Consider the following 12,033-nt stretch of genomic DNA (forward strand, 5'->3'; position numbering starts at 1 on the left):
AAGTCGACAATTTTCTCTCCATGTACTCTGTACTACTACGGAGTGGAGTAAGTGCATGCATGTGTGTACCCGGGGTGGAAGCACTGCATGTGTGTGTGTACGCATTATTCCCTCTAGTAATAGACGCCGTGCTATAACTACCAATGCTATTTGTCAGGCCGATCGCTAGTCGCCTTGGTCCCACATATTTTTTTCTTTTTTCTGAAGCACGCTGTATAAACAGTGATGGATGGAGTAGTATGAGCGGATTCAAAGAAGAGCGTATTGATGGTTGCTTCTTCAGAGCAACTTACAGTGGGAAAGGTGGGGCTTATGATTTGACTGCTCATTACTCACTATTAATGCGGCGCAACGACTGGGCTGAGTCTCCCATGCGGTTGTGCACTACCCCCTCGGTTCTTAAATATACTCCGGAGTATTTGTCTTTCTAGAGATTTCAATGAGTGACTACACAAATATTTGTCTTTTTAGAGATTTCAAATGGACTGGCACATACAGATGTATATAGACATATTTTAGAGTGTAGATTCACTCATTTTTCTCCGTATGTAGTCACTTGTTGAAATCTCTAGAAAGATGAATAGAATATTTAGGAACAAAGGGAGTACACATACGAAGCAAAATGAGTGAATCTACACTCTAAAATATGCCCGTTTGAAATTTGTAAAAAGACAAATATTTAGGAATGAAGGAGTATAATTTTGTGCATGGCACATGAAACCGGATGATGAAGATGCTTCTGGCAATGCTATCAAGCTTCCATCATTTGTTTACATAATTGACGTACTATACAAATAATTTTCCAGCGACATGAAATTGTACAATGGTGTGAGCTTTCAGCTTTTGTTTCACGTGTCTTGCCATAGATGCTCTTTCAGAAACAATAAAAAACTAACTTCCTTGCTAATGCATGTCAATTATTAGTAGATCAGAGCTAATAATTACATCACAACTGAAGACAGAGTTGTGAGAAGGTGTTAAATTAAAATTGATCCATGCTTTCATTGGCAGCAACGTCCCCCCAGCTCTATCTAAATCAACAAGGCATGTTGGGAAAAAAGTAGATGTCTGGAGCATGCAACATTCCGATCATTTTGTGCAGTTCCACTAAAATAGAGCTGAGCATCCCTGTTGCAAATATATTAAGTGTGATTATGATAATAGAGGACTGCTGATGAAACAATAAACACACAAATAGAGGCCGGTCACCTTTGCAGTCTCTCTTAAGACTAACTAGTTGGAGAAGATTAGGCTCGGAGTTGGATGATGAGGATAGAGCAAAACCAATCTCCCTTTGTGCAGTCGCACTGAAATGTAGAGACGTTGTCCGTGTGACATTTTAGTACAACTGCACAAAACACTCTTAAGAAAAAAGTGATTTGTGCAGTTCACCAAAAGGTCGCAATAGCAACGAGGTGAAATGGATAGCCCTGTTTGCAAAAAAGAGGTAGAAAGGAAACAATTACTGGCCAATAACAGTTGATGACACATGAGACGACAAAAAAGAAGCATATTCCTTGTCCTAAGGGAAGATAACAAAATGGTTGTGTTTATCTAAAACGATGTGAGGACGAGGATGCAATATGGAAAGTACGCCAGACGAGCTACGTTTTGGGCAAAGAACTATGGAAGATCCACATGCAGCGACATGGGAAGACGGGAAGTGGAGTAAGGCCGGAGGGGATACCTGGAGGTCATCGGGATGTAACTAGGTGAGCGGCGGCGGGCGGAATCTGCGAGCAGGTGGCGTAGGCCCTGTCGCGCCGGAGCTTGGTCATAGAGAACATTGTGTACCACAGATCGGGACGTGCTGCCTCGGCGCTGTCGAACGGAGAAACTATGCACTTCCTCCCTTTCCCCCGGCGGACGGGATGCGGCCGGATCAGTGACCAACGGTGAGAGAGAGAGAGAGAGGCCACCGCACTCCATTTCCCCCGGCGGACGGGATGCAGCCGGATCAGTGACCAAGTGAGAGAGAGAGGCCACCGCAACCTTGTGTGAGATACTCTGAAGAGCGAAAAACCAGGCAGGCAGGCTCTATTGTATATAGTGAGCGGACTACCTTTTTCTTCATAAAAATCGTTTTCTATTCTGTGTACGTGCCATTGAGCAGTATAACTTTATTTAAAAATAATACGGCAACGCGTGAAGTCGAACTTTGTTTCGTGTACGCGTGGTACACGACCTCCCTAGGTAAACAATCGCTACAGGCATTCAAATTAGCACGTGGGCTGCCATTTCGTAAAGAAATGAGCTCCATTGTGTACCCGCGCGGGTGTGGCTGGGCACGAAGTGTGAGTACGTGCACGGTGCACCTATTCTCTTCTTGTATACGTACACCACCTACGTGGGGTTGTGTGTGAGAGATACAAACCTAGAGAGATATAGTGTGTGGGTTCTTGAGAGTTATTTTTTTGGGGGGGGGGGGGTCAACCAAAAAATGTAACATATGCAATGTGTGTGAAATTGAGTCCTGGATATAACATATATATAGAGGGGGCGATCGAGGAGAAGAGAGTGGAGGTATCATCTGCTTGAGGTGTCCATAGAATCGAAGAGAGGGATGATGTGTGTGTGTGTGTGTGCGCGCGCGCGATCGATGAAGAGTGACATTGAATTTGTGTGTGCCCACGTCAAAGATATAGAGTGGCTGGCCTACTGGAACGTGAGAGGGGACATGTGCAGTTTGTCTCTGTGGCATGGATACCTACCTGCAGTGCTCGACTATCGGTGTGTGGTGGGGGAAGAGGGAGGCCCAATTAACTATAACTAGTCGTGAACCCGTGCATTTGCACGGGCTAGTTTAACATTTCGTCATTTTCTCACTTTATATTTCACTACATAATTACTATAAAAAAATTATGTATGGTGTAACATATATTAATATTTTCTATAATAGGTTGGAGAATATATTGGAACATAACAATTAAAACATAGGTAAATATATTGGAACACCCTATCGAAGCCATGAAAGTAACTTGGATCATTGGTAAGCACACATACATGTGAGTGTCTAAGTGAATCAATGTAATTTTAGCCGTAAATATGTTTTGTTACAAAGATGGCCAAATATTTATTTGGAATATCACCAAAAAGAACATTATCAAATGTTTAGAGACAATGCCATCGACATGAGGAGGTAATCCAACTTACACTTTGTCAACATATTTTGCATATGCAAATAATTAAGCATATCTCATCTTTTCAACTTCTATTCTACCATCCGGCGAGTAAAAGATAATTTGATAGAATTAGAAACATCATTAGATGATTAAACTTAAACAATACTTGTACTAAATTAGCGACAATTAATATGGATCGGAGTGAATATAACATTCTTATTTCTCTGGAGTATGATAATTATGGTTTGTTGAATATAGAGTGCAAGCTTATTCATGTAAGCTTGCATAGAAAGGAAAAGAAGCGGACATGATAGGTTGGAGAATGAAGAATATTTGGTAAATTAAGTAGTACTATTAGCATAAAAAGAAGCTTCACATAAGCTTGCTCTATAAGTTTAGGATCCATAAGCAATGTGAAATTGAATTCCCTGATAGTGGAAGGAAATACATGCTTCAGATTTTTACTATATATATGCATCTGAAAGAAGCACCTCCCAACACGTTATATTTAGCATTGAAGTTTAATAGTTTGGTAAATTACTCGCTGATGAGGAAAAAGGCAAAAAGGCAAAAACAGACTATAGATAATTTAATTGTATAGACTTTATACAAATAATAGGTGTGAAAGAAAAGATAGAAAAGATATAGACAACACAGTTGGAGGAGAACATGAATAAAACAAAGATTTGGAGTAATGGCACCACCATCTTCCATTAACTTTTGTGCTAGATTATCTTTTATAATAAAGTTGTAGTAGCTGTCCGAACCAACAACCATTAAAAAAACATAAACAAGAAAAACTACTCCCTCCATCTGATTTTCTACCATATATTTAATCTACGATTTAGTAGTTCTCACACATAATTGACAGAAAATTAGAAGTGCAGCAGCCACGACACTCAAGCATTAGCAGTTCTCACATGCCTTTACTTATGCAAAAAAATTGCCCGCAAAATTGTTTATTCAGATATACAGTATAACAGAAACCATCCATGTTTTAGTAGTTGACAAACATCTTCATTGTCAAGTGTTTCACCGCCTAACTATCTGCACTATCTGCTGACTGAAAAAAAGGTTAGAAGAAAATTCATGAGAAGTCAATTCTCAACGGCCAGGACATGGCAGCTTGGCAAGGAACTTCCATGAACACGAGATTGTGGCGGACCAGCATATCAAGCAACAACATCAGCCGTAACTGGAGATTGGGAAGGCCATTGAAGATTTTAACTCTCCCATGGAGGGCCCTGGACATGTTTTGTCGATACAAAAATTGATTAGTAACTTGACCAGTGACGACGTTGACAACTGACATTAGCCTCCTTCATGCCGCTGTAGTCTGTTCAGACAGCAGGTTTTTATAAGCTCGCTTGATGATCATAATTATGCTCCCTCCGATGTCCATATGTATACATAGGTTGTACATTAGAAGATTATGCTCCAACAAATCTCCATGAGGTATCCATAGGTTCTAGTGAGAAGAGCCGGGATTGCATCCCTGGAAAGCACAACACTATCCAAGCACATGGTACAAAACAAAGTGATCTCAAATCCAAAGTTATTGTGTATTCAAGATAAACCTGCAAGGAAAAACATATAACAAAATATTGTAAGAAAATGAACCTGATGCAGATGAGGAAAACAGTTTTTAGTATAAACTCCATTAGCACAGCCGAAAAAGTTACAAATAAGGAAAATTGATTGAGGTTGTTTTCTAACCAGGAGAGGAAGAGATGGTGGAGAAGCGTGATCTCTTTCGGGCCTGGAGGAAGAAGTAGCGTCCAATCTTTCCGATAATACCGCCTACCCTTGTTTTTATATTATTAGTTGAGTCTCTCCCACGTAATAACTTAACAACTTTGTTAGTACAATTTTCTAAGAATGATGTATCTTTTTCCTAGCCTACCCTTGTTTTATATATTATTATTAGTTGATGGTCTTTCCCACGTAATAACTTAATAAATTTGTTACCACAATTTTTTAAATAAATTTATAGTTTTCAAGATAAAAGAAAACTATTTGACAGCTTGCATTGAAGGAGTATTTACCTCAGACTATGAGTGTCTATGATCAGGTCTTCTGTTGTGCTTGCCTATTCCTGCACATAAGGCAAACATGACAGGCTTTGCATGAAAGTAATCTGGATCGAGGTGCAAAGCCACTGAAGCAGCTAGTCACATAGCCGTTGCGACGTTAATAAGTAGGTGCACTGATCGATGGATAAGACGGCACTACCATCTCGTCGACAAAGCAACAGCGTGGGGTGCACTGATTGATCCATGTGACGGCACCACCAATATTGTCAACAACGGTGGTAATAAGAAACAATGTTGGCATGGCATGCACTGGTCCACAATGGCGGCATGGAATTTGCAGGTTGCCTTATATATCAAGAACATTAGTATATATCGACTAAAAGATTATGTATATACTGAATAAAAAAAGTAGTATACTGGTTCACTTAAAAAGTACTATATATTGCCTTACGAAAATGTTGTATATACTGCACCAGAAAAAAAGTATATACTTACTTTATCAAAGTGTATGTTATATACCCATTTGATTTAATTTTGTATGCTACATACTGCCGTGCACAAAGAGCAGTCTATGTACTACTCTGATATAGATGGTATTTAGACAAAATACAGTACAATAGTATATACTTTGAATTAGTACTCCACAGTCACTATGTTAGTATATACAATATCGCAGAAATATTGTTCTAGCAATCATTAAAAAAATGTTCTGGTATATACTTACTATTGACACCTACTCCGTCCCAAGCTGCCTAGGTTCACGGCAAAAAAAGTAAAAGGTCCGTATATTTTCAATAGTTGGCAATATACATTTAGGTACCTTTCTAGCTATATACTACATATTAGATAAATTCTCTTGAAAAATCCATGCATATCTGAAAAGGCGCATGGTATAGCACACAGTTTAGTAGTACAACATACAGAAAATCACAAATGTATTTATACCTGAAAGTATTTATAAGAAGCATGACGATATTATTGGAGATTATTAATCCAAATCCTATAGAAAAAAATTCAATGAAGCTGCATAGTAGCCTTAGCTGTAGTGGAAGGCATAAAACTGATCGAGCAAACTATCAAATACATGAAGGTTCATATGGTCGATGCCATGAGTTCCACAGGAGCCTGAACCCATGACTGCCACTGATGATGAACATCCGGCACAGCGTCTGCATCGACAGTAAAAATCATCAACCTGATTGGTAAGAAGAAAAACATCTTCAAACAACACTAATCCTACAGCACACAAAACAGATTGTGTAATTTCCTTATTAAGAATTCAACGGTCTACTTAACATTGCTTAGGCTTGGTATAGCACACAGTTTAGTAGTACAACATACAAAAAATCACAAATGTATTTATACATGAAAGTAATTATAAGAAGCATGACCATATTATTGGAGATTATTAATCCAAATCCTATAGAAAAAATCTCAATGAAGCTGCGTAGTAGCCTTAGCTGTAGTGGAAGGCATAAAACTGATCGAGCAAACTATCAAATACATGAAGGTTCATATGGTCGATGCCATGAGTTCCACAGGAGCCTGAACCCATGACTGCCACCGATGATGAACATCCGGCACAACGTCTGCATCGACAGTCAAAATCATCAACCTGATTGGTAAGAAGAAAAACATCTTCAAACAACACTAATCCTACAGCACACAGAACAGATTCTGTAATTTCCTTATTAAGAATTCAAAGGTCTACTTAACATTGCTTAGGCTTGATTTCAGATTAGTAAAAATCAAATGTTATGTTATGTGAAGCAGCTTTGAAGACGCACTAATGATCACAACCTAAATTGGTTCTCGAAAGTCAGTCCATTTGGGAGTTAGCAGACATTTTCTTGTCAAACAAAGGTCAAGTTTTTCATACTAAACTGTAGTACACTGGACAACAGTAAGCAATGCATTGGGTATTATTCATGAAATCCCATGGTTCAGGGCAAAAAAAGTAAAAGGCCCGTATATTTTCAAGAGTTGGCAATATAAGCTAACATTTTAGGTACCTTTCTATATACTACATCTTAGATAAATTCTCTTGAAAAATGCATGCATATCTGAAAAGGCGCAGATGCCATGCGTGGTATAGCACACAGTTTAGTAGTACAACATACAGAAAATCACAAATGTATTTATACCTGAAATTTATAAGAAGCGTGATCGTATTCTTGGGGATTATTAATCCAAGTCCTATAGAAAAAATCTCAATGAAGTTGCGTAGTAGCCTTAGCTGTAGTGGAAGGCATAAAACTGATCGAGCAAACTATCAAATACATGCAGGTTCATATGGTTGATGCCATGAGTTCCACAGTAGCCCGAACCCATGACTGGCGCTGATGATGAACATCCGACAGAGCGTCTGCATCGACAGTTAAAATCATCAACCTGATTGGTTTGAAGAAAAAATTCTTCAAACAACACTAAATCCTATGGCACACAAAACAGATTGTGTAATTTCCATATTAAGAATTCAAAGGTCTACTTAGCATTGCTTAGGCTCGATTTCAGATTAGTAAAAATCAAATGTTATGTTATGTCAAGCAACTTTGAAGACGCACTAATGATCACAACCTAAATTGGTTCTAGAAAATCAGTCCGTGTGGGAATTAGCACACACATTTTTCTTGTCAAACAAAGGTCAAGTTCTTCATACTAAACTGTAGGACACTGGACAACAGTAACCAATGCATTGAGTATTATTCATGAAATCTCATTATTCATCACCGACAATCCACACAACTATACTGTAGTAGGCTAAATAGCAGTTGATCCTATGAACTATTTTTTACGAACTAACTAAATCACCAATTATAACAAAATTGTATTGTCCTTTGCGAAATTCAATTCAGTCAACCACTCTCGATTATTAGTCCTAACTGAAGCACCTGTTAACAAACTAACTAAACCACCATGATTTGAAAAAACAAAACTGCATAGATCACCATTGCAAAGCCAAAGGATAGTGGTATTGGCACAATTCCTTGCCAAACCCAAGTTCCAGGAGAGCAGATTCTCCCCACTAACACAACAATCCAGTGGCACTCCACCTAGCACACCCGCTCCATGCCACCCAAGTTTCATGAGAGAACTTCAGAGAAGAAAATCACCTTGTCGGGCAGCCATTCAGAACACGGTGGAATTTGCTAAGTAGAGAGCGATCTTCTCCGCGCACTTCCGTGCTTCGGCGGTCCGATGAGTGTTGGGCCACAACAGGACACCATTATTGTCGCTTATAAGCATCATCGCAGAAGAGGAGAACGTCGTGTGTCGCGGTAAATGTTGACGTGACGGTCGATGGGAGAGGAGCAGCAGCAAGTGGGGCAGATCAATGAACGGGACACAATCTGCCTCACCGCGTTCCCTTGACCAGCCATGTCGCCACAATGGGACCGGAAGCATCCACCGCAGCATGCTGGTCCAAGAGAGAGGATGCGGTGATTCATGGGGGCGGTGGAGGCGGTGAGATGCGACAGCGGCTGGATGCGGTGGGCAGCGACGACTGCTGGGATAGGCTGTGACGACTACGGTGGTGAGCAGAGCGGCGGCACAATCCATTGGAAGCAGCGGCTCGATCCATGGGAAGTGGCGGCGCGATGGTATGCGTCACAAGGTTAGGGATACGGGAGGAGGGCTTCTTTTTTTAGCAACCGATGAAGGTCTTTTTTTTACGACGGTGAAGGCCTGTTGGGCTTCTTTTTGTACAGCAATGATGAAAGGAACGTGGGCCTTCACTTTTTTTGGCCGAGTTAAGTACGTGATTAAGCGAAAAATAAATGGGTTAATCTCCACCGTAATAACTTGGTCCCACCAATTGAACGGCTCATAATTTCTAATTAACGTGGTAATTTCTAGGGAGTCTGAAATTAGTATAGGTATAGAAGGTACAATGGCTAGTATATGTGTGGAGGAGGAGAGAGTCCTACCTCATGTATTAAGGAGATCGATTTGCCTCATGTATTAAGGGAGATCGATCGGCATCCATGCATATGTGTAGGAGAGGAATAAGGTTGGGAGAGAGACAGAGCTAGAGTGTTGGAGGGGGTGGTAGTGGAGTTGCTTCTAACAAATGGTGGGATATGCTTGCTAGACAAACGGAGGGCACGCCCGCAATATCAACAAGAGAGGAGATGGTTGCTTGTTATCTGTGCACGTGCGTGTGAGAGATGGGTCAGGAGGCATGCACGAATGATGAGGGGGGACGATGTGACTGTGGTAAGCGGACGTAACTACATAGGAAGATCAATCGCCCTTTGTTAGAGAAAGGAGAGACATAACTTGTGAGGTATGTTGATCGATGGGGGGGGGTAGTTAAAGTCGATCTAGGTATATGTTGGGAGATCGATCAGTATACATGCATGTGTGTGTTAGAAGCAAATGAGGCACGAGGAGAAGGATAGAGAGAGAGGAATGCATGTAGGAGGTGGTATGAGAGGCAAACTATATCGAGGGGGAGGAGTGTGCGAGCACGAGAACAATGAAAAGAGTGGTGGGAGTGAGGCATGGACGGTGACAAGAGAAGAGGGGAAGCTTGTGTTTGTGCTAGGCTGTAACGCCCCGGATTCGTTGCACCAGGTGTCTGCCAGTTATTCGCCGTCGTTGCCATGTCATGTGCTTGTGTGTTGCACTTTTCCATGCCATCATCTGCATTTCATATCATGTCATCATGTGCATTTCATTTTGCATGCGTGTTCGTCTCATGCATCCGAGCTTTTTCCTTGTTGTCCGTTTTGCAATCCGGCACTCCTATGTCCTCCGGCGTTCCCCTTTTGTCTTCTGTTGTGAGCGGGTATTAAATTTCTCGGAATGGCCCGAGGTTTGCCAAGCGGCCTTGGTATAGCACCGGTAGACCGCCTGTCAAGTTTCGTGCCATTTGGAGTTCGTTTGATACTCCAACGATTAACCGGGTAACCGTAAAAGCCTCCTTCTCTTTGCAGCCCAACAGCCCTTCCAAAATGGCCCAAAGCCCATCTAACTCCCCTCCATGCTCTCGGTCGTTCGATCACGATCGCGTGGCCGAAAACCGCTTCTCATTTGGACTCTCCTAGCTCCCTCTACCTATAAATTAGCCCCCTCCCCCGAAATCTCGGGCAAACCCTACTCCTCTTCCTCCCGCCGCCGCCGGACATGTCCATCCGCATCGGACATGTCTGCCGGACACGTCGCTCCGGCCAATGACGCGCTGCCACGTCACCCCGCCGCCGCTCCCCTCCACTCGCGTCGCGCCACGTCACCGCCGCCAGCGCCCACCTCGCCGCCGCCGCCCGGGGCCCAGATCCGGCCCGCTCCGGGTCGGTCCGAGCCTCGCCGGGCCCCCTCGCCTCCGCCGTCGTCCCGGCCGTGCGCCGCCGCCTCGCCGGCCGGAGCAGCCGCCGCCCCGAGCGCCCGCCGCCCCGCCGCCAAATCTCCGCCGCCGGCGCGCCTCTCCGCCGCCATGCCGGCGCCCCGCCTGGCTCCCGCCGCCTCCTCCCGTGCGCCGCCCGGCCCCTCCGCCGCTGGCCAGCACCGAGCCCGTGGCTCTGGGCGCCTCAGCGCCAACTGCCGCCGCCGGTCGCCCCCGCTGCTGCGACCCGCGCCCCCGCGCGGGAGCCGCAGCTCAGCCCGCCGGCGCCGCCCTCCGGCCAGATCCGGCATCCCTCGCCGCGGGGCCGCCTCCCCGCGCCTCTCCGGCATCTTCCTCCCCAGCTCCGGCGAGTTTTCCGGCCGCCTCGAAATCCGTGCAAATCCCGAGGTTGACCCCGAATCCACTAAGTCCCAGATTTTGTTATTATCATGCCATGTTCATCGCATTGTATCTCTGCATTCGTAGCTCCGTTTCGTGCGTATAATATGTCAATTTGTTCGTCTCGACGAGTACTTCATTTCATTCCATTGCTTCGTTTTCATTTGAGCTCATCTTGATGCCCGAAATGCTGTTGGAAGAGTGCATATTGATGTTAATCTGCTGAAACTGTTATAACTTGCTCATTTGTCATTTTTGACATGATTGATGTGTGCATCCTATGATGTTGATGTCTACATGTATGTTTATCTATGCCATGCCATCTTTCCAGGGGTGTATGCCATGTATTTTTGTGATCAATGTGGTGACTAGCACAAGCATGCAAACTAGGCTTTGTGATATTGCTGTTTTAGCCCCTGTTCTGTTGTTATTTTGATGCCATGTAAACTTGACGCTACAGAGAGATCCATGCATATTTTGAGATACTTCAGTAAGGGTGTTTTGAACATATGGTTATTGTCTATCCATTAATGCCCTTGTTTGTAATTATGGAGTAGTTTAGCATGTCATTTTGGTGCTCTACTTTTGCTTCAAAATGTTTCCTGGCAGATTGTTTAATGGTTATTCAATATGGCCAAGGTTGCTATAGTTGATCCTTGCATGCTATGGACTTGTTCTTGACTTGATTTATTTCACAAACATGTCTTCTTGATGATGCTATGCTTATCTTGTCATGCAATGACTTGTGGTGAGTGAATCGAGCTTGTTAAGTAGTGTACATGATGTTGCTGTTTTGCTAGGCTGAATCTGTTATCTCGTGATGCTATATAAACATGTTGCTACTAATCATTCTACGCATAATATGGAGATGCTCTATAAACATGTTTTGATCTACATGTCATGCTCTATCCATTCATGCCCTTGGTTGCATTTATAGCTTGCTGTAGACTGTTCATATCTTCCTCTAAAGCTGCTTGATAATGTTGCTATCAGCCTGTTAACATTAACTTCACTAGTTTCCATGTGTTTTCCTAGTGATCCATGCATCCTATGACCTTGCTCTTGCCATGCTTAGCTTCACAAACATGTCTTCTTACTGTTGGTTGCCTTGCCATGCCATGTATTGCTCTGTGGTGAGTGGTTCAAGCTCACG

General features: G+C 42.9%; 1 long non-coding RNA gene across 4 annotated transcripts; it reads right to left on the reverse strand.

The window, feature by feature from the left end:
* Nucleotides 1–4,036: 4,036 nt before the first annotated feature.
* LOC123111166 (uncharacterized) lies at nucleotides 4,037–8,820 on the reverse strand. 4 transcript variants are annotated; one of them, XR_006454180.1, is made up of 4 exons: nucleotides 8,269–8,820; nucleotides 7,300–7,520; nucleotides 4,839–6,324; nucleotides 4,037–4,699 (listed from the first exon to the last, which is right to left on the reverse strand). It is a non-coding gene; the product is annotated as an uncharacterized lncRNA (long non-coding RNA). The 4 variants fall into 4 exon arrangements; XR_006454179.1 differs by having other exon boundaries at nucleotides 4,839–6,744; XR_006454181.1 differs by having other exon boundaries at nucleotides 4,839–5,500; nucleotides 6,101–7,520.
* Nucleotides 8,821–12,033: the final 3,213 nt, after the last annotated feature.

This window comes from Triticum aestivum, chromosome 5B, assembly GCF_018294505.1.
Source record: "Triticum aestivum cultivar Chinese Spring chromosome 5B, IWGSC CS RefSeq v2.1, whole genome shotgun sequence".
NCBI lineage: Eukaryota > Viridiplantae > Streptophyta > Magnoliopsida > Poales > Poaceae > Triticum > Triticum aestivum.